At 40.5% G+C, this 27555-nt stretch overlaps 1 non-coding gene across 1 annotated transcript; it reads left to right on the top strand.

Annotated features, from left to right (window-relative positions):
* Window positions 1-4260: 4260 nt before the first annotated feature.
* Window positions 4261-4379, top strand: LOC145403878 (5S ribosomal RNA). The gene has a single exon (XR_013898071.1). It is a non-coding gene; the product is annotated as a 5S ribosomal RNA (ribosomal RNA).
* The last annotated feature ends 23176 nt before the right edge of the window (window positions 4380-27555 follow it).

The raw sequence follows: 27555 nt of genomic DNA on the forward strand, positions 1-27555 counted from the left end.
ACCTGTGTGTGAGTACGAATGTGTGTATGTGTGTGTATGGTCACTAGGCTTTGTTCGTATGCTATCTCGCTGACACACTACCTATATCATCCCCTGACTTGCTACTTCCTGTGTATGGTCAACATTTCCTCAGTTAACTTGCAAGATCATTTCCCTTTCCCAGGCTTGCTTGGAGCTCTGTCTATTTATCTATCTATCTATTATGATTTGTAATTATAATATGGATTCCTAACATTGCTCGGCCACGCAGCTGAAGGTCCTCCGACAGCAATTATCATTGACATATGCTAATCTATTAGTACATAATATTGATTATAATATTGTATACATATAATATTCATAGTAAATTCCAATGATCCAATAATATTACATTTTAAGCAAGTTGTATACATATTTGAATAAATGCACTAAAGGTAAACTATTTAACTGTAATACAGTATGTACATGGGTTATTGTAGTGAAATGCATACATGCAAGAAAAAAAAATAGTTTAAAATTAAGATTATGGTAAGAGTTATTAATATTTCATTTAAAGATAATGCTACTGGCATGCCATACTTCTATATCATGGGTCATTCTTATTTGTATATATATATATATATATATATATATATATATATATATATATATATATATATATATATATATATATATATATATATATATATAATTAATACTATATACAAAATATGTACACTTCATTCAGGGGGGTTAAATTGGATGTTAACTTTCCCCCCACTAAATACTGACTCCAAATTTGCAATTCTTGCATGCATTCTGTGCATTGCGAACAGCAGTACTGCAAATACAATGCAGAAGATTATAAAGACAGTAGGTGCTGGGCTAAACACATAATATGGGTTGATCATACTCAAACTCAAATATTCCCAGGGCTTCATTGTTTCATTGATCAGTTGCATAGTTTCAAACTTAGGTGAAGTCAACTTAATACTTGTGCTCATATTTAAGTCCATATTAGGCAGTGGGTGGAAATGTTTGTGTATGATTGAGGATGGCGTAGTGATTGATGGTGGATAAAGTGGACATGGATGGTGTAAATACCGCACAGTAGTCTGGTGCTATGTATAATCCTGAGGCTGAAGTATGAGATGGTGGTATATCTGTACAGACTATGTAAACTGATGTGTTATGAGTGAAATAAAAAAAACTGTGAGTGTCCGATGCGTTGATGGTGTACAAGCTTATCTGGAGCAAAAGTGAAGTTGCAATGATTATAAATATTGTTATTTCTGATGATAGCCGTTTCACAAGGGACTGTATCAGTAAGCTGAAACGTGAACATGTACGCAGGACAAAGATGAACAGCATGTAAGGATGTGCGGCACTTTCGTTCAATCATTGATTCACTTGTGAAAGTGACAGTGTTCCGTCTCTTGGAGACCATGATGAGTTCGGTGTCTGTGTTGATGTTGATGATGACCAAAGTGTTGCTATTTTTAGAGGGGAACGGGTGTATTTGGTATACTGTGAACAGGTCTTCAGTTATGAATGGTACATGAACTACTACTGATGTTGGTGTTAGTGTTGCTTCTAAATATGGATAATATTGCATGAATTCCCTACTTCGGAACAAAGGCTTCAATTTATGTTTATGTATGCCTTGACTAATTATCTGACGTAGCTCATGAACTGGGAGTAAGTCAATTTTGATCTTGCCATCACCAGCATTCGAAATTCCTTGCATAAGTGCCCTGTAACGAACTCTAGTGTTGTCTAATTGTAGTAGAATCGTGTCAATATGTTCTGTGATGATGGAGAAGTGTTGGAAAAGTGTTATGTTATGTTCCATTTCATTTATTTTATCTACACTTTGGAGAGCTATGTTTTCTGCCTTTTTCAGATTTTTCATAATTGTCTTCATTGCTGAGTTATGTCCTGTGATGAATTTATCATTGTATATTAGTACCTGAGCTATTTTATTAAATTTGGTGTTTATTTCTTTAAGGTCATCCTCTGTAGCCAATCCAAAGATGTTCCCAAAAACTGCGCCACCCAGGTCGAACAAACCGCGCTTTTGGCGAGTATGTGTGATGTTGTTCCTGTCGTTCAATACTTCCGTTCCATAAGATGGGAGATCTTGGATCATGATGAGCATAGTTGACTTTGCCTGTTCTATTTTCCATTTCGCTAACTTCACTATTTCATTCACTTCCTTTGTGTTATGTGCTTGTGAAACATAGCTTCCTATCATGAAGTCCAGGGTTCGCATGGGTTTCGAGAGATTTTCTAGATAAGAAGGTAATTCATACAAGTAATCCAGACTTATTTCAGTACTCATGACGTCTTTTACGATTGAAGTCGTGGCCATTGGAGCTATGAGGCATCCTTGTCGTACTATGTGTTGGGGGTCTAAGTGCGCATATCCTCTTGCTATGTAGAGGAGAATCCATAGCATAAGTCCCTTCATCGCTACCTACCGAAAAAAAATCTATTAATTTCCTAATATGGTCATGCTGTGGTCGATGATAGTGATGCTGTGCATTATGGTTGATTGTTATTTCATTTATAGAAGGAGTTTATCGATATTTAATTCTCGTAAATGATGTACTGTAGATTTTATTGGAACAGTTGCACCTATGTTTGATTGTTTGGTATATGACCTTAATTTCTTTTGTAATCTTTATTGTTTTCTTGCTTGGTTTCTTGAAGTACGTTCACCTGTTCAGTTGTATCCGATGTTGAATAATTATTGGATAATTCCCTTGAAACTCGTTTTAAATGGTCATTATGAACTTGTTTCTTTTCGCCACTTGACAGATTTCTTAATTAAAACTTTGTTTGCTTTTATGTTAATTACTCTGTATGGGCCCTCAGATTTTGGGGATAATTTATTGTCTCTCGTATGAATGATACCATAAACAATGTCTCCTAAGCTGATAGGTGACTCTCTTGCCTTCTTGTTAAATGCCTCCGTCATTTCTTCCTTGGACATCGTTAATTGTTTTTTGACTCTTCTGTTTATGTCCTGGAATTCACGTAAACGGAGTTTAGAGTAATCATCGTAATTGTATATGGACAGACTGTCACCTTCTAGGAGCTCACATGGTAGTTTTTTATCTGTCCCATATATAATGAAATGTGGTGTGTCACCTATGGATTATTTATAGGTCCATTAATTGAGGCTTCTACTCTGGGAATCCAATCATCCCAGCTTGCATAAATTTCACTGAGAATGTGTCGTAGCACATCTAATACTTTTTTGTTTTGTCTCTCTACTAACCCATTAGATGCTGGGTGATAGGCTAAAATGTTAACCTTTTTGATGTTGTATTGTTTACATATTTCTTGTAAGATCTCAGAATTAAATTCTCCTCCATTATCACTTATTAGTACCTTTGGGGTAGTAAAGCGACATATTACATTATCTGTTATTGCCTTTGCTACTGTCTCTGCTGTTTTATCTTTAATTGGAGCTAAAATGACATAACGGGAAAAATGATCCGTTGCTACGAATAGGTATTGGTTATTATTGTATGATAATGGCATCTTGAGTAAATCAACAGCGACAGCGTCCCATGGTTGATGTGGTACAGGGTAATTACCCATCGGTGCAGGTGTGATTGGGTATCCTTTGTGTTTTGCACATGATTCGCATCTGTCTATATGATTGTTTATATCTTTTCGTAATGAAGGCCAGTAATATAACAGCTGGGCTTGTTTGAATGTTTTATCCTTTCCAGGATGTCCTGCATGTGGGCTATCGTGTATCGTTCGTAATACTTGGGGTATCATGTCATTAGGTACTACCAACTGTTTAGTATTTCTTTGGCGTTTTGGTTGTTTAGAGTTAATCTTGTATAATGTATTATTGACCATTGTGAATTGTTCGAGTGGTACATGCAGTTTGGGTAATTGTATGTCATCTCCACTTTCTAACTTGTATATAACTTTAGACCATATTGGATCAAGTCTTTGTGCTTTTGCGATATCATCATGGTTTGGGATATTTCCTTTGAGATCTAATGCCACGACCTGAATTTTGTTCGGGTTCCTAGATAATGCGTCAGCTACTATGTTCATTTTACCTTGTATATAATGAATTTGTACATTGTAGTTTTCAACTATACATTTCCATCTTGCTCTCCTCCCAGAAAGGAGTTTTTCTTTAAACATACCCACTAGTGGTTTATGGTCGGTGAATAAGTGGATTTCGTAACCATATACCAAATCTTGAAACTTTTGTAATGCAAAAACCACTGCAAGTGCCTCTAAGTCTGTAGTGCAATAATTTTTCTCTGCGCCAACAGCCATACCACGTTGAGTACATCGCTTCCCGTCCGATCAGCGAAGTTAAGCAACTTTGGGTCTGGTTAGTACTTGGATGGGTGACCGCCTGGGAACACCAGATGCTGTTGGCATCCCTACGTTTCAAGTGGGGTTGGTGGAGGATTAGTGCCCCTCCCTGTAAAACAATTAACTCTAAGCCCTTGGCCACCCCGTTTGGGATACATGACTTCTGGCAATGAATGAAAAATGAAACCTTTTGTTTGTCTGCTGGCAAATGCAATTGGTTGATTCTTTCCTCTTTTATCTTCCTGCATCAGTACAGCCCCTAATCCTTTAACTGATGCATCTGTACAAATAAGAAATGATTTTGTGTATTTCGGATATGCTAAACAAGGTGCATTTGTTAGTTTAATTTGTAGATTGTTAAATGCCCTTTTTTGTTCTTCTTCCCATTGGAATAAAGCATCTTTTTTGAGTAGTTGGAATAGAGGAAAGGCTATATGAGAGAACTGTGGTACGAATGACCTATAGTACCCAGCTAGACCTAAAAATTGTCTAACTTCGTCAGTCGTACTGGGTTCAGGAAAATCTCTCACTGCCTGTATTTTGTCATCAGTGGTGTGAATACTATTAGAACTTAATTTATGGCCTAAGAAATTTATTTCCTTAAAGCAAAATTTGCATTTTGAAAGCTTAATTTTTAAACCAGCATCACTAAGCTTTTGTAAGAGCAAGTTTAATTTCTTGAGATGATCCGTAATATTCTTCGTTGCAATTATAATATCGTCAAGATAAACAAATATTCTTGTCCTAAAATTCCGGACAATACGTAATTCATAAGACACTGGAATGTGCCTGGGGCTGTCCTCAGTCCCATCGGCATCCTTGTATATTGGTAGTGGCCTCTGTTTGTGGAAAAGGCAGTGTATTTACGTGACTCCTCTGAAACCGGTATCTGGTAATAGCCATGTAGTAGATCGATGGTTGAGAATATGTTATTCTCAGGTCCAATATTCTGTAGAACGTCGCTTAGCAATGGCATGGGAAATCGGTCTGGGATTGTGTGATTGTTTAGTTTACGGTAATCTACTACCGCACGCAATTCTCCATTTCGTTTGGGCACGAAGAATAATGGGGCATTCCACGAGGAGACAGAAGGTTCAATAATTCCAAGTTTTAACATTTCATCGACATACTGATTTGCAAGTGTACGTTGGGAGTGTGGGATGCGGTAGGCTGGTACGAAAATTGGTGGTGTTTCTGGGTGCACATTAATCTTGTGATTGTTCTCCGGGTAATGCTACGGTGTCCCTGTGTGTTTCCAGCTGGTTAACAAATCATTTTCTTCATCAAATTCACCTGAGTGAATTAAATTCTCCTTTATGCTTTCTCTATTCGTAGATTTTATCTCACTTGTCACTCCAGCTATAACTATTTCCTTCACAGGGGCGGGACATTTTTCAATATTAACTATGCAAGTCCCCATTTTCAACTGAACTTCCCCATTCATGTGATTAATTATGAATATCTGAGTTTGCCCTTCGTCGTTCATCTGACAATGCGTTTTCTACTGACAATCCCTTTACTTTACATAATTCTTCTAAGACAAGAACAGTACTATTCCGTAATCTGCTCTTTATGGTAACTTTCAAGTAGGAATTAGGTGGTATAACTAAATCATTGGTGAGATGGGCTGGAAAAACTGATAAATCAGTACTGTTATCTGGGTCACTAATTCTGGAGGCTGGGGCTGGTGGTGGGAGTGGATCTATACACTCATCTGTTTGTGTATGTTTGTTTAAGCTTTTAATATTACCAATTCTTTTTGGTTCTCTTTTACTAATCGGTGAGGGATCTGATGGTATTTCCTCTATGAATTCATTGTCAAAGTCTATTCCATTCATTTGTGAGAGTATAGTTATGTTCTCTGCTCTCATGGATCTTAAGCCCAGTAACATATGAGCTTTAATTGCTAATTTTTCGACGATATAGAAAAATGCAGAGAATGGTCTTGTAGTCTCTGTGAATTTGATATTTAACCTTATCATACCTTTCACTGTAATTTCTTTTCCATCTACCGTATATAAATCTAAATCAACTTCTTCCAGAAAAGTTACTTTCTTCTTATTTTTAAGAATTCTATTTATTTCTTCATGTGTTATTAAGTTCACTGGAGAGCCTGTGTCTAAAAATAAGGAAACGTTTTGATCCTCACATTCAGCTGGTATCAAGATATACTCATTTCCCAACATGCCTCCTATGTGAATTTTAGACTTGCTTTTCTTTACGTTTGTTCGTTTTTTGTCATGACTTGGTCTTCCTCCGATTTGAACATAGACACAATTTTTTCTACTGTTTTGCAGTCACTGGTCCAGTGCCCTTGGTATCTATGATGCCTACAGTAAGGATCAAATTCTTGTGTCTTTTGTCTATCCTCTTTTGCTTTGATAAAGCATTCATACCTTGTGTGTCCTGGTTTTGTACAATAATGACATAGAATGGACCTATCTCTTGACTGTGACCTACGAGGTGACTTCCCATATTTAGTGTTGTTTCTGGCGCGAGAACTGCTTGGGCTGCGCGAAAACTTATGAAACTGCCTGTAGCCTGGTGTGTGTGATCGAACCCTCATCACATTTAGTTGTTTGCTCTGCCTGCTTGCGGGTCGCGATTGATTTTGTTCTCTGTTTGGGGTCGGCGTAGATGTTTTCACAGCTGATACTGTCTCAGGTACTCTCATTCTACTAGAATGTGCAGGTGTGTCGACCATACCTGTTTTACTGCACTTCATCTCTACCTCGTTCATTAAGTCTAGTAAGCCCATGCCTGGGGTGTACGCGATCGTGTTGGCGATCTTAAGGGTCCTATCAGGTAATTTACACAAGGCAGCTACATAACCAGTGATGTCCTCGACGAGGTCTGGGGACATCTTTCCATCATCTGTTATCCAATTTGAGTTTTCCAAAGTAACTGACAATGTTCCTTTGACTGTGGAGACATCAGCAGTTATTTCACTGAGCACATGGTTTGTAGTGTGCTCCCTTACAAGATCTACAATTTTATGTAATTCTGGAATTATACCTGGCAGAAAGTTCATACCTCCAGAAAATTTCTTCAAAAATTCAGTTTTAAATTCATCATATGTCCTAGCCTTGAGGAGCTTGTCTGATCTCAACAAATTGCTTGCTGGACATCTTTCCTGGCTTATGCAAGATGAAAAAATGGCAATTTTCTCTTGTTCATCGAGTATGTGGCGCTTGATGAACATTTGTTTGCACTGACTGACCAATGAAATGACGTCAATACGATCTTTCTCTGTGCCAGAGAATTTTGGGGCAGTTTTATCTTCATGGTAAACATAAACATGAGGTGGGGATGTTTGATCCGCGTTATTTGTTTCGTTATTCATTTTCACTGTTTGCTCTGTTAATTTAACTTGGACTTGTTTATCGTTGTGTGAGGGAATGGTGGAATATATTTGGCCGGAACGGTGAACCCTGTTAAGTGTATTGGCATACGTGTGCAAGTCAGCGACAAAGTCCTCACTTGCTACGTCAGAGGGGGTTTCCCACTCATCATCTGAAACTGACATATTTGTTTCTTGATCTTTATTTTGTGTTGAGGTTTGTACAATGGGTGTGTTGCCTTGGTGCTCTCCTAATTGTGAATCTGTTGTTGGAGCTAATTGTGTTTCATCTGGTATTAACGTGGGTGGTGGCGAAAATATCCCTGTCATTAAGATATGGTGTTATGAAATATGCCTTTTTTTATTTATGTCCTAACTAAATAGATGAGTAAATGAGTTGTAATAAATGATAGATAGTGAGTGTATAAGTGTACAGTATATATAGAAATAAGTAAAGGAGTTGAATATACCTAATTTTAGCACTGAGAAGAAATGAGTAAGTATAATTTCACCCACGTGATAGAGATCGTAGAGGCGTGTCGATGCAACTGTCGATCTCGGAAGAAAAATGCAGGGTTGATTGAAGATCTCTTGATAATTCTAGTGCTGTGTTGATGGACGATATTACTCAGGAAATTCCATGGCCTGGTGCTTATGGTGGTTAACAGTTGTCACAGGCAAACCTCAGCATAGAACGTCGAATTTCCAACTCAATACTGTGGAAATAAATGAGTATGAGTAGGAGCTATGTGAATAATGAGTAATGAGTAGTGGGTGAGAAGTGCCTGGTGTCAGTCACACGTTGCTTGGCGTGGCCTTATGTCAGCAAACTCGTGTTGTGATGTCATCTCAACACATGGTGACGTCGGCTTCCCACACCGGTAACTGTGGTGAGTTAACTGAGTAGCGATGCGTAACCTGGGTGAAGAAAGGTAAGACGCGTTATAAATGTGGCTCTGATGTTTTGCTGTGTGTCTTGACCTCTGTGTCAGCGATGGAGATAGGCAGGAGAGAGTGTTGGGGTTTTGTGTGCTTGTTGCTTTGGTCTTTCTTTTTCTTTACTTGCTTTGTTTTTTATTCTTCTTGCTGCTGCTTGAAGTTACTTGAAGATTATAGAGTTGCTTTGTAGACTTGTAGGCTCTTTGCATTGTAGGCTGTATTTTGTAGGAATTCACTGTAGAACTGAAGCTAATCTTGTAGAGTCTCGCCTGCTTTTGTAGAAATTCGCTTTTGATTCGGAGACGATGTCCGTAGATTCGCTGGCCACCAAATGTCATTCTCAATTCTTGTAGTAGGAATTAAAGATGAATACAGTGAGTTGATCTTAATTTATCATCTTCAGAGAAAATCTAAGTTGAGCAGGGTATGTCTTACAGAGACAATATAATAAGTAAGTCTAGTTGGGCCCCTCTTCTTGTTCACTGTCTCCACTACCTGTCGGTTCTAATGCTAGCCTCCTTCTGAGCTCTGCTTCCTAAATTCTGGTGAAGCAAGGGTCGTGTCACGTGTGTTACACTGTGGTTGGAAAGTTCTAGAAACCTGTGTGTGAGTATGTGTGTATGTGTGTGTATGGTCACTAGGCTTTGTTCGTATGCTATCTCGCTGACACACTACCTATATCATCCCCTGACTTGCTACTTCCAGTGTATGGTCAACATTTCCTCAGTTAACTTGCAAGATCATTTCCCTTTCCCAGGCTTGCTTGGAGCTCTGTCTATTTATCTATTTATCTATCTATCTATTATGATTTGTAATTATAATATGGATTCCTAACACCCACATACAGCTCTTCTCAATAGGGTGGAGTCAAAGGCGTTTCATCTCATCAACTCTCTTCCTCTTACTGTCTCCCATCAACCTCTGTCTTTGCAGCACTGTTGCATGTTTATCTCTTTCTATCGCTACTTCAGTGGTCACTGCTCCTATGAACTTTCTGCTTGCATCTTCTCCGCCTCTACGACGGGACCGTAGTACCCGTCTAGCATCAAAATTCTCATCACTATTCTGTCCAACTCTTTAAAGTAAGAGTTAATTGTTACTCCCAGTCTTTCATTTATGCAAAAGGTCAAATCTGGAACTGTCTCCCTCTGTCTGTATATCCTACTTCCTATGATCTCCAGTCTCTTAAAGGCAGTGTGTCCAGCATCTCGATATATACGGATCTTGAATTTGGCTCTCTTTTGTATTGTTTTTGTTTTTTCTTAGAAGTAACGGTTTCCGGGCTCCTCGCCTTTGGTACCTTCCTTCTTGCATGATATATATATATATATATATATATATATATATATATATATATATATAGAGAGAGAGAGAGAGAGAGAGAGAGAGAGAGAGTGAGAGAGAGAGAGAGAGAGAGATACAGTATATATATCTATATATATATATATCTATATATATCTATATATATATATATATATATATATATATATATTAGAAAGATAGATAGATAAACTATATACCAAGTGGCTTAGGCTGTCTGGTAGAGAATGTATGTAGGGTGAGAAGTGCTTGTAAGTGTAATTGTAGTGCTGGAGTGGCTCTGGCTGTGTGTGTAGTTTGTGAACAAAGTGTAATGGGCCCGGGCAAGCCAACTGGGTGCAAGCATATATATATATATATATATATATATATATATATATATATATATATATATATATATATATATATATATATATATCGTTTCGTTTCGTTTCGTTTTTAAAGGCTCCAACATGCTTGCATGTGTCGGCCTTGGTCACCTAATGGCGGCTCTCCACGCTGCACGATCCATTGCAGCCTCCCTGTTCAGTCCCTTAACCCTAAGGTCACAATGACCTCGTCCCATGTCTTTCTCGGTCTACCCCTCATAACCCCGAGAAAGACATGGGACGAGGTCATATATATATATATATATATACACGCCAAAAACAGTATCGGCACCTTTTTAGCGTGATAAAATTTGACACACTTGACAGGAAATCCGAAAATAAACCTGAGAAGATGCTTGGTTTGTATCGCTGATCTGCTGAGCCTTAGGTTCATATTTACAGTGGCATCGGAGGCTTGGAGGTACCACTTACTGAGCAATTTTTTTTGCTTCTTAATCATCGCTGCATTTGACTTACTAAGAGGGTTTGAGTATTAACATAGTTTTCTTAAGTATTATAAACGATGATGATGATGTGTTATGTGTAGATTAAATCGCAATTTAAGAAATGTTACTAAAGAACCTAAAGCCATATTGAAAATGTGCACTGCTCATTCGTTGCTCAAAATGTCCAAGCTGAAACAGTTCCATAGGCAACACATTCCTCACATTATACGCAAATCGAGAACCGTCTGAGGTAAAAGCCTATCCTAAATCAAACGAATATGACTACTGATCACCCCCTCCACGAAACCATCACCTTAGTCACTCTGGTGATATACCATTCTCAGTTTCATAAGCCATACACTACAACACAGACGTGTCACTGATAAGGCTAATATTATACCAGTACAACGGTACATACTGTATATTTCTTACATGCATTGGTCATGGGGTATTTTATATACTGGACAGTTAGGCCTATGTAGTTTGACATCAACCCATTCTTATTTTGTCAGTGGTGGCTGCCACTGAATCATGTAAGAAAATCCTGAGGTCGTAACCTCGGATACGATGGATACCAAGCAGACAAGTAGCACTCTGATTTCTATATTATCTAGTGGATGACGCTTTACTGTTTTGAGACCTTCTTTCTAGTATCATGTCCATTGTTATGAATGATTCACTATACGGGACAAGAAGCTATGAGAGTTATGCTACAGGTATATGTGGGGATGGGAGAGAGAGAGAGAGAGAGAGAGACAGAGACAGAGACAGACAGACAGACAGACAGAGACAGAGACAGATAGACAGACAGACAGACAGAGAGGGAGAGAGAGAGAGAGAGAGAGAGACAGACAGACAGACAGACAGACAGACAGACAGACAGAAAGACAGACAGACAGATAGGCAGAGACAGAGAGAGAGAGAGATAGATAGATAGACAGGCAGACAGACAGACAGACAGACAGAGACAGAGACAGAAGACAGACAGACAGACAGAGACAGAGATGGTGGGGTGGGAGGGTCGGAGAGATCGAGGGAGGGAGGATCAGGTGCACCAACCCTTACTACGCTTTTACGGCGTCTGTGCCAGCGATGGTGGCAAAGGTTATCGAAGCAAGGGGTGCTGACAAAAGTTTTAGTGGGTGTACATATATATTTTTTCCTCTCTGTGTTCCGCTTCATATTCTGACTTTCTCCTTTATCTTCCCTTTTTTATTTCCTTCTTTTCCTCCTCTTCAGTTTTCCCTCTCTCTTCTTTTCCTCTTCCCCATTATATTTCTTGTCGCTCATTCTCACCTTCCCACCCCTCATCCTCCTCATTTCGTCCCTTCCTCTCCTTTTGCTCTCTTCTCCTTCTCCTTCCTCCTATCCTCCCTGCCTCCTCCTATCACTTGATGCATTTCTCTCTTTCTCGTCTTACCCATTATCCCGCCGTTTCCGCACGTACACTCTGTGTACTTCTTTATTCACACAAATACTATATATCGATCTATTGCCAGACGCCTCAATCCCGTTCGGGGTGGCCACAAACAAATCGCCTCCACGTCGCCCTGTCTTCCGCCATTTCACTGCCCCGCTCCCAACTCACACCCCCCCTCCCTCATGTATCTCTCCACCCCATCCCTCCATCTCATCCTCGGCCTCCCCCTCCCTCTCCCCCCCTCCACCTCACTCACATACACGTTCTTCGTCAGTCTTTCACCCTCCATCCTCTCCACATGGCCAAACCACCTCAGTGTATTCCTCCTAACGCTTCCTATCACATCCTCATCCACACCACAATGCTCCTTTGCATCCTCATTTGTCAGCCTGTCTCTCCATGTGACTCCACAGGCTCCTCTTAAATAACTCATTTCCACTGCTCTCACTCTTGACTTGTGTCCTTCCAATATCGTCCAAGCTTCACTTCCATACGTTAGAGTTAGTTCACAATACTGTCATGTAGTAACTTTTTCACTTCCATGCTCACTTCCCCGCGTCTTTTCACTGCTTTCAAGGAACTAGCAACCTTTCTTCCCAGCTGTACCCTTTCAATCACTTCACCCTCCAAACCTCCATCCTTACTCATCACATTACCCAAGTACTTAAACGTACTCACATTTTCCAATTCCTCACCATCCAACCTCGCTGTACACTCACGCGTACTAATTTCTGCTCAGGGGTTACCCCTTCCTTTCCCCCTCTACCCTGGACAGAGGGAAGGGGGGATTCGCGAACAAGTCTACCCCGCCTTCAGCCCCCAACTCCCCCACCTTGCACCTCCAACTGCCAGTTACTGATTAGACGCAAATTTTCTCATGACTAAACTTTCGTCGCACACGCTTTCAACAGCCAAGATTTGGACTGTATCTAAAAATAAATTATAATCGTATTGAATTGGATTCTCAAATTGAAAATATTCATCATCATTGTAATCCAGTGTCGTCCGATGCACAATTCTAGGTTCCAGTGCTTACTTTTTCACTTCCCCCGGCTCTCTCTCTCCCTCTCTCTCTGAATTTACTTTTCTCATTCACTCTTCCTTTTTCAATTTATATAAATTTCATTCTCTTGTCTGCTTTTCTCCCTCTCTCTCTCCCTCTTTGTCTTAAGTCTTCCCCACCTCTCACCCCTACCCACCGCAACCTTAGGCCTGATCAGTAGCCAGTTATACCGTCACCGCTCCTTTGTGTATCGTATCCAGGCAACATTTATCACACACACTTAGGTCAGATGTATGGAAAGCTAATTTTTCATCATTGTATTTCTCATTATGTGCCAAGTTCAAACAGAGAACACCAGACCAATATTTGTAATTGTTATCAGAGTGACCGTTCCGCTTCTCATAGCTGGGTAGCTGGGCATATAAATTGCGTGCGCACGCACACACACACAAACACACACACACACACACACACACACACGATATAGGCTTAAATTTTGCATTGACAGCGTGGCGACTACAAATATAGTCATTCTAACAAATGACGGTCAATTCCGAGGTTTCGGTGGTCATGCAACCTTTGGCCGAAGCCGAGCTGGGAGCAGCATTTCAAAGGCCTGCATTCCCACATTTGGATCACTTGACGAGTAGGAGTGTTGGGACTTACAGTTCCATGTTGTAAGTTCAGCGTTCTAGTTTCCAGTTTTTTACAGAATATGATTTACGTCATTCATATATACTGTATATACGTCTAATCAGTAACTGGCAGTTGGAGGTGAAGGTGGGGGAGTTGGGGGCTGAAGGCAGGGTAGGCTTGTTCGCAGTTCCCCCCTTCCCTCTCTCCAGGGTAGAGGGGGGAAGGAAGGGGTAACCCCTGAGCAGAAATTAGTACACATGAGTGTACATTCACTGACTTCACCTCTCAAAGACCATCACTTTACTCTTCCCTATATTCACCTTTAGATTCCGTTTCTTACACACTCTCCCAGACTCATCCACCAAGCCTTGCAGCTCCCCTTCGTCTTCACTCAACAACACAGTATCATCTGCAAACTACAGTACAGGGAGTTTCCAAACACTACCCTCTCTCACCAGGGCCACTACAACATCCACTACCCTACATTGTACCTCTTTTATTACCCATCCATGTACAGATTGAACGACCATGGAGGCATGACACATCCCTGTTTCAATCCAACCTTCAAAGAGAAAAATTCACTCAGTTCACCATCCACACGCACTGCAGTCTTAGCACCATCATACATACTCTTCACAACATTCAGCAACTTCCCACCTACTCAATATATTCTTAATACTTTCCAGAATCCTTGTCTATCCACCCTGTCATATGCTTTCTCCAAATCCATGAAAGCCGCATACAACTTCGTTCCCTTCTCTAGAAACTTTTCCACTAAAGCTCTAAGAATGAATATCTGATCTACACAACCTCTTCCCTTCCTAAAGCCTTCCTGTTCTTCTCCAACTAATTCCTCTGTTCTTTCACTAACTCTGTCAATAAGTATCCTACCATACATTTTCCTATTATGCTAAGAAGACTAATGTCCCTATGATTACCACAAACTTTTTTTTCCCCTTTTCCTTTGTACAAGAGAATAATTATGCCTGACTTCCAATCCTCCGGAACTCTACTTTCCTCCCAGGCCAATCTGCACATCTTCCACATCCATTCTAGTACTATCTCTCCTCCATGCTTCAGCATATCACTACACACTCCATCAATTCCTGGGGGTTTCCCCAATTTGACTTTCTTCATTGCTTCCACAACTTCTATCCTACTGATTTCTTCCTGTCTTCTCACCTCCCTCCTTCTCCTAGCCATTCCCCAGCCACTTATATTCGCATTACTTCCATCCTCTATGTTCGACAATTCCTTAAAGTGTTCTCTCCACATGCTCACTTTTTCTCCCTTCTCCACTAGTAAACTACCATTTTTATCTTTCACTCCCCTCTAACTTCACTTCCACCCTGTCTTACTCTCTTCACCTCTTTCCAAAAAAATTTTTTACAGTCCCTCCACTTTACACCCAAATTCCTTTCAAATATCTCATCCAGTCTCTTCTTACTCTCTCTTACTAATCTTTTCACCTCTTTCTTTCTACATATAACTCTCTCTTCCGCCTCTCAACTTCTTCCACGCCCCTATTTCTCATCCATTCATTGTATGCTTTCTTCTTTTGTGCCACAGCCTGTCTCACCTCTTCAGTCCACCACGCTGTTCCTTGCACCCCCCTCCGTCTTCTCTTCATCCCACACACCACATCACATGCCGCACATATTTCTTCTTTGAATATCCTGCACACACCTTCCAGGTCCCTCATCTGCTCCAATTCATATTTGCCCAATCGTTCCTCCACTTCTCTCTTATATTCTGCCTTTTTCTCATCCTCTTGTAACCTTTCCATTCTCCTTGCAAATACTCCTTCTTCCCGTCCTTCCCTTCTTCTTTTTCTCCATCTTATTTGGATCTTGATTCTGGCCACCACCAAGTAGTGGTCAGAAAGTCCACTCACCCAACCTTTATAAGCTCTTGCATCCATTACACATCTTCGCATCCTTTCATCCACACACACATAATCAGTCATTACCTTCCTTTCATTCAGTTCACCACCCACCCTTCTCATCACTCGCCATGTATACCTGTGGATCCTTTTATGCTTGAAGAGGGTATTGGCTATCACCAACCCCCTTCCCAGCACAAATGTCCACTAACGCACTGCCATTCTCATCTATCTCAGCAGGCACACCCCACTCACCAACTATTCCATCCACCTTCATATTCCCTACTTTACCATTCATATCACCGATCAAAAACACTCTCTCATTCCTTCCAAACTTTTCCCTGCACAGTTCCACATTTGTCCAGAACTCTTCTCTCACTCTGCTTGCACGATCTTGCGTTGGCACATACACGCACACAATCGCCCACATTTGTATTCCAACTTTCAATCTTACCCATACAATCCTTGACCCAACTGATCCATACTCTCTTATGATCTTCCATCTTTTACTCACAACTATACACACTCCTTCTTTTGCCCTCTCATTCTCACCTACTCCTGCACATATACCCTATCCATGCTACCATTCTCTCACACTCTCACCTCTCCATTTAGTTTCAATTACTCCACATACATCAACTTTCGCACCCTCAAGCGCCTGGACAATCTCTCTCTCTTTCACCTCATCATTCACACCTCTTACATTCCATGTTGCGATTACCATGTCCTTTGTCCGGTCCTTAGTCTTCATCTTTTGGTCAGTTTTCCGGGGAGGGGTACTAACCCTCCGCCAACCCTTTTAGTCGACTTGCACGTCAAGCAGGGATACTGGGGGAGTATTTTTGAACCCCCCCCCTACCCCCAGGGGGCAAATACGCTCAAAAGAAAAACGCTTTCCCCCCTTAGAGTGTGAAGTTGAGAGAGAGAGAGAGAGAGAGAGAGAGAGAGAGAGAGAGAGAGAGAGAGTCTCTGCTTTCTTTTCCCTACATCATGCCTCTTCCTTTCCGCTCCCTCGAATTCTCCTCCTTTCTCCAGCTCCCCTACAAGTCCCATATCCCCCTTGGTTTTGGTGTTCAAGGGGCTTTGGAGCTGAAGTGATCTTGGCGTTGAAGTGGTCTTGACACTGATATGGTCTTGCCGCAGATGTGGTTTTGTTGTAGAAGTGATCATGGCATAGAAGTGGTCATGGCGTTGAAATGATCTTGGGCGTGAAGTGGTCTTGACGCTGAAATCGCCCTGGCGTAGATGTGGTCTTGGTGTAGAATTGGTCTTAGCACTGAAGTGGTTTTAGCGTCGATGTGGTTTTTGTGCAGAAGTTGTCATGGCATAGAAGTGGTCTCGGTGTACAAGTGGTCTTAGCACTGATGTGGTTTTGGCGTTGTAGTGGTCTTGGCGTTGAAGTTACCACGACATAGAAGTAATCATGGAGTAAAAGTGGTCTTGACATTGAAATTTTCGTGGTGTTGAAGTGGTCCTGGCATTGGAATGGTCTTGGTGCTGAAGTGGTTTTGGCGTAGAAGCGGTCTTGACGTTGAAGTGATCTTGCCGTTGAAATGTTCCTGACAGTGAAGTGGTCTTGGCACTGAAGTGGCTTGGCAATGAAATGACTTTAGCCATGGAGCGGCTTAGAGCTTAAATGATTTATCGATGAAGTGGCTTGACTGGTTAGTTAACCGAAAGGTTTTACCCAGAAAGGGATGATGTGTTGACGTCAGTGGAAAATTTTTAAACTATTCATGCCATGAACCGATATATCTAACCTGATAAGAGCAGAAGGAAAATAAAGGCCAGAGGAAACACGGAAATGTCAGGAGGAGAGATAGGGCAGAAGAGAAAGACAGTTCAGTAAGGAAAGAAAGATTTGAGGCAAAAAAGGCCCCGTTTATCGACTGTTCCGACAGGCAGGTATATGTATTATCTTCCTCTCTCCACTGGGCTGAGTGAGAGAGAGAGAGAGAGAGAGAGAGAGAGAGAGAGAGAGAGAGAGAGAGAGAGAGAGAGTCTCTTCTTTATTTCCCTCTCATCATGTCTCTTCCTTTTCCCCTCCCTCGAATTATCCTCCTTTCTTTTACCTACACGTCACAAAATCCCCATTTCCTCCCTTTCCTTTCCCTCATTTCAAACTTTCTTTACCTTCCAGTCCTCCCCTTTTCACCTCGCCTCCATCTCTTTCACTGACTACTTTTCCTCAGTTCCTTCCCTTTCCCTCAGCTCTCCTTGCCTCTACTAAAGTCTACGTTCCCTCTCCCTTCCTCCACCTCCCTCCTCTCAACCAATTAGTTCACTCATACTTTCCTTCATCTCTCCATCTATCTTCCTACTTTCCTTCCTTCCCTCCACCATAGCATATGTTTTCCTCTATCCCTCCTCTTTCCCTCCAACTCACTTCTATCCACCTGCTGTTTGCTTCCTTCCCACTCTCTCACAGGCCCACTCCACCTCATTGCTTCTTCATTCCCTCCACCCACTCCTACGTTTTACTCCATTTCTCCCTCTTCTCTTCACCTTTCCCTCTATCTTTTCTATCGTTTTCCTCTAACTCTTTCGTTTCCTTTATCTCTTTGTACTCCTATGTTGTCCCCCATCTCTCCCCCTTAACACTAACTACGCCTACCTTTTCCACCATCTCTCCTTCTTCCCTCCGCTTCCCTTCCTCCCCCTTCCCTTAACCCACTCCTATGTTTCCCTCCACCTCTCACCGTTCCATCCATGCCCATATCTACGACGGGAACATAAAGAAGCATTAGTTAGGACAGAAGCGGAGAGCACTCTAGTATTTACGTTCAAAGTTTGACAACGAATTAGAGTTAATGGGTCTGGATGGGGCCGTTTGCTAGCTGGTAATTGAACCGTGAAAGTAACTACCACGTTGTAAGCCACCTCAAAAGTAGGCATGAAGAGCAGGTAGGAAATAAGTAGGCAAGAAGGCAGGTAGCGTGTAGTGGCGGCAGCGTTGGCAGTGAAGGCGGTAGCGTTCGCGGTGATATAAGCAGAATGACAAGCAACAATTATCAGTAAGCAGGAAGGTTTATATGTATCGAGATAAATAAGTGGGTACGCTAGTAAGTAGGGGGTCAGGTAGAGAGGGAGGTTGGTCGATAGCCTGACTGGTAGGGAGGAAGGGAAGGAAGGATGACCGATAAGGATGGAAAGCGAAGGAAGGCGATCGTCTAACAGGAAAACAATATATTCCGTTCAATTTTATTTAGTCTAAAACTTTTATTCCCTCTTATCATCTCTCTCTCTCTCTCTCTCTCTCTCTCTCTCTCTCTCTCTCTCTCTCTCTCTCTCTCTCTAAAAAATTATTTTCTTCCATCCACCTCCACCTTCCTCAAAATGTCTTTCCCCTCATCATTTTACTTCTCCCCCTACTTACCTCTAAATCATCATCCTTCTTCTGTCTACCTTCTTTCCCTTCTCTCAGATTATTATTTTTTCCTTCTCGTCTGTACAAGTTCCAGAATCTTCCTTCCTTCAAATCCTCTCATTCCCAAACTCAATTCTACCTGTTCCTCCCTGTTCAAGCTACCTCACATCCTTTCACCAACTCCAACGTTTTCTTTCAGCTCTCCCACTTATCCATCTTCCCTAACAACGGCGAACGTAAAGATAGATGAAATTGGGCCTTAGAAGCGTGCTACAGTCAAGTGTGCTTACGTCACAAGTTCGGCAGCAAATCACAGTGATTTGGGCTGGCTGGGTCTGTTTGCTGGCCTGGGAGTTAACTGTGGGACCAGCTGTCGCGTCGTGAGCCACCTCGACAGCTGGCAGGCAGGTAGGGTAGGTAGGCATGTGAGTAGGCAGGAAGGTACATATAACCAGATATGAGGAAGGGGTAGTATATATATATATATATATATATATATATATATATATATATATATATATATATATATATATTTGAGTAGGCAAGAGCATAAGTAGGGAGAAGAAGAAGAAGAAGAAGAAGTAGTAGTAGTAGTAGCAGGAAGGTTCATAGGCAAATGGCAAGTAGTTACTTTGAGAGGTAGGTAGGTATGCACCTGACAAAATTGGCCGGTAGGTGGTAGAAAGATAGGGAAGGAGGGGGGAAGTAAGTAGAGACTGAAGGGGAAAGATAAGGAGAACGAGAGATCTATATTGTGGAAAATATTACATTTTGTTCAGTTTGACATGGGCTAAGTTTATCTTGAATTCTTGACTTATGATCTAAAAAAAGCCTAATATAAGAGTATTGCGCTGGTCCCGAAAAATATTTATAAAACGAATGTAGAGTTATAATATTGTGCGATATGACACTATAATTCAGATAACGAAAAATAGTTCCAAAAAGACTAAAAGTTTTACCAAGGTATGATGAATGAATTACAGTACAGAAGTGGCATTATGTACTGTAGAGTGAAGATATTTTAGTGGGAAGGTAGAATGAAAGGTTGATGAACAGAGAGAGAGAGAGAGAGAGAGTACGAATCTCGGCTACTGTCAAGAAGAATGAAAGATGAGGATGGAGTGTGAGAACTTCCTTTGACTATTGACCGAGTGCATACCTCTCTGTCTCTCTCTCCTCCTCTCGCATTATTCCTTTTTGATCCAACCCTCCATTTTCTCCTTTGTTCCTCCTATTTCCATCCCCATATTCCAGTATTTCCAGCTTCTATTAGCTTGCGTTCGGGAGGTGAATTGATCATGGTAAATGGCTTTGTATTTCACATCTTTCGCATTAATTGTATAATAAACTCTTACTTTTTGATGACACGGTTTAAGTCTTACTAACTAGAAGGTTATATTGTGTGTCGATTAAATTTTCGAACTGAAATGGTTAAATATTAACCTAATTAGCCTCCTCACCTCTAGGTAGTGATGAAAGCCATCCAACATGAAAGTCTATGTGTTTCTTTTAACTCCGGTCTTTTCATACTTGCTATTAACATTATTTTAATTACGAAGAAATTTTTTTCACCGTATTCTTACTTCCTCTCAGCGATTTTACTCTCGAATATTAAAATATAACCCTTCTTCATTATTCTGTACTTGACGCTGTAGTAAATTCAGCAATTGAATATGCAGCAGAAGAGTTTTAATTAAAAATACAGAATCGAACTGAAAGGTTAAGCCACTTCAGTCCAGCCGCGTCAGTGTGATCGTGTTCTTATTGACTCAGACGATATTACCCTGCTTCTAGGCGTCCTCTCATACAGAGAAGGTATTAAGTGCTATAGTTAATACCAAAAAAGAAAAATCCTGAATCAGGTCCCCTGTTAATAACCATGCTAAAATATAAAACAAGTACAAAGGCTGAAGTGGTTTAACTGTTTACTACAAGGGAGAAGTGAAAACCATCCACCACCGCGATTTATAATTTTTGTCTTACTCCTCTCTTCTCAGAGTGAAGATTAACCTCTTCTGTCCACTGACCTACTTATGAATTACTTCTTGCAATCTTCAGCTCGTTTTATTCAGCATTGGGTAATGTGTTTCAACAGGAGGAATTAGATGTACAGTAGCATTAATTGAGGATGCTACTACTTGAGATTCATCCTGAGGTTGAATGAAACACATGATGGTAAGAAGGACAAACTAAATAAAAGTCACCGGATTCAAGAGGTTAACACTGATTTTAATGACTTACATTGAGTGAAATCGTCTGCTGTTGCATGAAAAGAAAACACTAGAGTTGTTCAGATCATGCAGGTGTTAATTGCAACAGTGTTGGCATTATCAGGCCGTTCCGATGAATATTTTCAGTTCCATCATTAAGTTGGGAGTTTGATATTTTTGCCGTTTTGATTACGCATTCCACATTAATTTTCTCTCTCTCTCTCTCTCTCTCTCTCTCTCTCTCTCTCTCTCTCTCTCTCTCTCTCTCTCTCTCTCTCTCTCTCTCTCTCTCTCTCTCTCTCTCTCTCTCCATTGATATCGTTTGCCTAACGTTATCACACCGTTTTTCCTCCCTAGGTTCAGTCCCTATCGCCATCCAGCACATTCTTATAATCCGACAATCATTATGGGTTTTGTGGTGACGCCTCTTATTTCCTTTTTCCTCCCCTGTGTTCCCAGTTTGCCCATTTTCCACGCCTCCTTTTTGTATCTTTAATTTCTCGTCCATTTCTCTCAGGCATTGCCTTTTGTCCGTCTCCCATCCATTTCCGCCTCTTTATTACCTATCTTTTTCATTCCCTACCCTTCTACATCACCTTTATCTTTATTCCCATCCTTTCCTTTCCTTCTCCATATTTCCTATCCCATATCCTTGCTTCCCTTCCGTTTCTTGTATTCCCTTGCCACTCCTTCCTTATACATAGCAATAAAGGACATTGATTCACAAATTTATTATCAATTCCCAGTCATAACCAAGATTTTACCCGGAATTTGTGGAATGGTTGTGATCTAGTCACGAAAAAAACCTAATGTTTGTTAGAATAATTACCGGTAGTTAAACTTTAACGTCACAGGGCGAGGTTAGACTAAACGTTATGGAAGGCTTAAGGATAAAGCCGGAATAAAAGAATTCCATTTTGAGAACAATCAGGAGAAAGTCAAGGTCACAGGGGAAGGTCAACTCAAACAGGTTTGATCTCATTTGAAACAATATTTGTGGAAAGCTTAAGGGTGAGGGAAGAACAATGGGGTTGAATTTGGGAACAATCATTCTAAATTCAAAGTCACATAGCAAAGTTAAAGCTCTGTTCGTGTGTCTCTGTATGGAGAACTAAAACAGCATAGATCTGCTTTAAGTCAAATTTGGTGGGTGAGTTGAAAATCACCCAAGGTCTTAACTTTATGTTTTTAAGAACAATTCGAATTCACATGGCAAGATCAACGTAGCCAAGTTTTATCCAGTGTAAGCTAAACTGTATGGAAAAGTTCAGATTAAAACGGGGACAATGATATTCGATTTTAAGAAAAATCAGCCAAAGGCCAATGTGACAGGAAAAGGTCAAATGTCGTGGCCAGTGGGCAAAGTCAACTCAGTTTTGATCTGATCCGAATACAGGCTGGTGAAAGTGATAAAGCTTGGGAAGGGATGGATAAATGTGATATTTACAGTAAATCTGTGAGGGCGAAGGTCACAGTTCAAAGTCAAATATTCGGTTCTTAAACCTGTTGGTAGGCTTGGATATTGCACTGGAAACATGACAGTAGGTGAGGACGCATGTGGTAGTTAAACATGATGGCGATATTTGTCAACTTATGACGAATGCTGTGTTTATGCATTGATTAATTTATGATCTCTTATGACTCAGTAAACATTTTGCCTGATTTGATTTTAGTTGCTATTAAAGTTCGTATGCCATTTTCATGGTATATATTATCGAGTTTGAATGTTAGTCATAATATACTGTTGTATAATTATAGTGGAGAGAGAGAGAGAGAGAGAGAGAGAGAGAGAGAGAGAGAGTTGCAGAATCTGGGGCTAAGTGTGTTATAGGAGAGGAGGAGAGCAAGGAGGGAAGTGACTGAAGAATATAGGTGAAATGGTGATAAAGAGTGGGTCGATTTTTTTTTTAACCCATTTAATCTTATGACATACTATTTGTCGTGTTCGCGCTGGCTCCTGATAGTTTTATTAAGCTGTGAGAGGGAAATCGAGTTGCGAAATGGTTAGTTGTGATTTCCCAGTCTTTTTCCGAGAATGTTATTGTTTTATTTAATAAAATCGTTTGTGAGAAGCTCGGAAAGATTGAAAAAGTATCAGACTGTATGGGTTAATAATAGTAATAAGGGATATTTTTTAGGTAGCGCTCCTAAAAGGTGAAGAAAAAGGTTCTTACCCCCTGACTGAGGTGATGCATTTAGTATTTTGTTCTTGCTGCTACCAGACAGTTTTATTAAGTAAAGGATGATTTTCCGAACTGGAGAGGTTCCATATACGAGGTAAATATAGGAAGATAAAACAGGGAGAGGCAGTGATGCAGACAGAGGTTGAGTCAAGGTTAGACAGGCAGACGAGGGGTAAGAGAAATACAGGAAGAAACAAAAACACAAAGGTAGGATGAGGGCATGATTATAGAGAATCAAGGGAGAGGATCAGTTGGGTGAACTGTAAGATACAAAGTGAGACAAGGCGAGACTGAGACAGAATGTGGTATGGTACGGGTGTTGCAGGGTGAGGGTAAGACATTGTAAGGTAGGGTAAGGCAGAGTGAAGCAACGTGAAACTGAGTGTGGCAGGGTGTGATTGGATAAATTTGAGGCAGAGGCAGGATGAGACAGGGTGAGGTAGGGATAGACAGAGTTATGTAGCGGCAGAGCGAGGCAGGTTGAAAAAGGCTGAGGATGAGTCATGGAATGCCATAGCCAGGTAGATGTCGTCTTCTTTTTCTTCTACATTTTATCCTTCCTGTTGTCCTTTCTTCCAGCACATCGTATCCTTTTTACCTTCGCTCTTTTCTCATATTCTCTCTCCTCCTGTTCTGATTTCCTCTCTCATTATCGCCCTCGTTTTGCAAGATGAAATTATGTAGATTTTGTCGGTGTGTGTGTGTGTGTGTGTGTGTGTGTGTGTGTGTGTGTGTGTGTGTGTGTGTGTGTGTGTGTGTTTGTGTGTGTGTTCTCAGTATCTCTCGAAAAGTTGAGGACTAATTTTCATCAAATCCTCAGGAAAAAGCAACTATGTGAAAAGACAGAAGTAAATATCTTTTGATGAGGGTTTAATCAAAGATGACCGAAAGGCAGCCGCCCTATATCAATGCGCATTTTGACCAGTATCTCAGTAAGGCATATATTTTATTGTAATCTAGTACTCTGGTTTGCTGTAGCTTTTGGGGGGCAATTCACCTTCTGCCCCAGAATGTTTTTGTTCTCTCGTTCCTTCCTCTCATCTCCTTTTCTCGTGTCCTGCTATCTTCTCTCGGTAATTTCCCCTGTTTTCATTTGTAATTCTTTCCGTGTCGTCTTTTTCGATATTTCGTTTCAATCTTTTCTAATCTGCTTCAGTTTGATCTTCCTTTCTTCATATATATATTCGTTTCAGTAGTTATCATCCTCTTTTCTTCAACATTTATCCTCTTATTTTTTCCTCCCCATTTCGGTCCAAATTCCCCCCTCCCTTTTCTTTTTCCACCCGTCTCTTCTTTTACCGTCTCTCCTTTTTTTTTCCCTTCCTTTCCCTGCCTTTCAAGTTTTCCTCTTATCTCCTCTTTCCTTTTGTCCTTTCTGTGATTTTTCAAGTTTCTCTATATATATTATTCTTTTCCTCTCAACATCTTTTTCACTTTATCATCTTCTTGCTCCATAGTTTCTTCTTTTCGATCGCTCAGTCACTTCTATGCGATTCACTGCTCTTTCCTCCAGTCTTCTCTCTTTCTCCCTCCATTATCTCCTCTCATTCTTCTCCTCACATTTCCTCCACATTATTTCCTCCATTTTTCCTATTCTTCCTCTTCTCTTTCTGCATTTTCCACTCCTTTCTCTCCTTCAGCGCATTATTCCTCTCTCTCTCTCTCTCTCTCTCTCTCTCTCTCTCTCTCTGTATGTGTGTGTGTGTGTGTGTGTGTGTGTGTGTGTGTGTGTGTGTGTGTGTGTGTGTGTGTGTGTGTGAGAGAGAGAGAGAGAGTACGAATCTCAGCTGCTGCCAATGGAAATGAATGATGAGGATGGAGTGTGAGAACTTTCTTTGACTACAGACCAAGCGCATACCTCTTTGTGTGTCTGTGTCTCTCCTCCTCCCCCTCCTCCTTCTCCTCCTTCTCCTCCTTCTTCTCTCCCATTTTTCCATTGTGATCCAACCCTACATTTCCTTCTTTGCCCCTCTTATTGCCATCCAATTATTCCACTATTTCCAGCTTATTTTTGCTTGCTTTGGGTAGGGCAGTTGAAACTGTTAAAGCCAGGATCGATCATGGTAAATGGCTTTGTTTTTATTTGACATCTTTCGCATTTATTGTATAATAAACTCTTACTTTTCGATGACACGGTTTGAGTCTTGCTAACTAGAAGATTATATTGTAAGTCGAAGAGATACTCAAACTGAAAAGGTTAAATATTAGCCTAATAAGCCTCCTCACCTCTCGGTAGTGATGAAAGCCATCCAGCATGAAAATCTATGTGTTTGTTTTCACTCCCGTCTTTTCATAGTTGCTATTAATACTTAATTACGAAAAAATCTTTTTCACCGCATTCTTACTTCCTCTGAGCGATTTTACTCTGGAATATTAAGATACAACCCTTATACATTATTCTGTACTTAACCCTGTAGTGCATTCAGCAATTGAATATGCAGTAGAAAAAATTTAATTGAAAAAACAGAATCTAACTGAAAGATTTAGACACTTTAGTCCAGCACAGTCAGTGTAATCGCGTCCTTGTTGATTCCAGACGAAATTATCCTGCTTGTAGGCGTCCTCTCATGCTGAAGTTATTAAGGGATGTAGGTAATACAAAAAAAAAAAAAAAAAAATCCTGAATAATGTCCCCTGTAAATAACCATAATAAAATATAAAACAAGTCGAAAGGTTGAAGAGATTTGGTTGATAAACTACAAGGGAGAAGTGAAAACCATTCACCATCGCGATTTATATTTTTTGTCATTCCTCTCTTCTCAGAGTGAAGATTAATCTCTTCAGTCCACTGACCTACTTATGAATTACTTCTTGCAATCTTCAGTTCGTTTTATTCAGCTTTGGATAGTTTGTTCCAACAGAAGGAATTAGATGCAGCATTATGTAAGCATGCTACTACCTGAGATTCATCCTGAGGTTGAATGAAATACATAATGGAAGAAAGGACAAACTAAATAGAAGTCACCGGATTCAAGAGGTTAACGCTGATTTTAATGACTCACCATTGAGTGAAATCGTCTGATGTTACCTGAAATGACAACACTAGAGTTGTTCAGATCATGCAGGTGTTAATTGCGACATTGTTAGCACTATTAGGCCGTTCCGATGAATATTTTCAGATCCATCATTAAGTTGGGAGTTTGATATTTTTGTCGTTTTGATTATCCATTCCACAGTCTCTCTCTCTCTCTCTCTCTCTCTCTCTCTCTCTCTCTCTCTCTCTCTCTCTCCTCGTCCATTTCTCGTAGACTTTGCCTTTTATCGGTATCCCATCCATTTCCGCCTCTTAATCACCTATTCCATTCATTTGCTACCCTTCTACATCACCTTTATCTTTATTCCCATCCTTTCCTTTCTTTCTCCATATTTCCTCTCCCATATCCTTGCTTCCCTTCGTTTCTTGTATTCCCTTGCCACTCCTTCCTTATACATAGCAATAAAGGACATTGATTCACACTTACGATGAATTCCCTGTCATAACCAAGATTTTAGCCGGAATTTATGGAATGGTTGAGATCTAGCCACGGAGAAAACTAAACTTCAACGTCACAGGGCAAGGTTAGACTAAACGTTATGGAAGCCTTAAGGATAAAGCCGGAATAAAAGAATTCGATTTTGAGAACAATCACGAGAAAGACAATGTCACAGGGAAAGGTTAACTCAGACAGTTTTGATCTCATTTGAAACAATCTTTGCTGAAAGTTTAAAGGTGAGGGAAGAACAAAGGGGTTGATTTTGGGAATAATCAGTCTAAAATCAAAGGTACGTAGCAAAGTTCAAGTTCGGTTCGTGTGCCTTTGTATGAAGAAAAGGACTAAAACAGCATAGATCTGCACTAGGTCCAGTTTGGTGGGTGAGTTGAGGATCACCCAAGCGGCTGACTACTTGTTTTTATGAATAGTACGTCAAGTACACATGACAAGATCAACGTAACCAAGTTTTATCCGAAGTAAGCTGAACTTTATGGAATGGTTCAGATTAAAACAGGGATAATGAAATTCGATTATTAGAAAAATCAGTCAAAGGTCAAAATGACAGGAAATGGTCAAAGGTCGTGTCCAGTGGGTATAGTTTTAATCTGATCTGAATCCAAACTGGTGAAAGTGATAACGCTTGGGCAGGGATGA

The sequence above is a fragment of the Coenobita brevimanus genome, chromosome 61 (assembly GCF_032717465.1).
Source record: "Coenobita brevimanus isolate Jiangsu-jjx chromosome 61, ASM3271746v2, whole genome shotgun sequence".
NCBI classification, from domain to species: domain Eukaryota; kingdom Metazoa; phylum Arthropoda; class Malacostraca; order Decapoda; family Coenobitidae; genus Coenobita; species Coenobita brevimanus.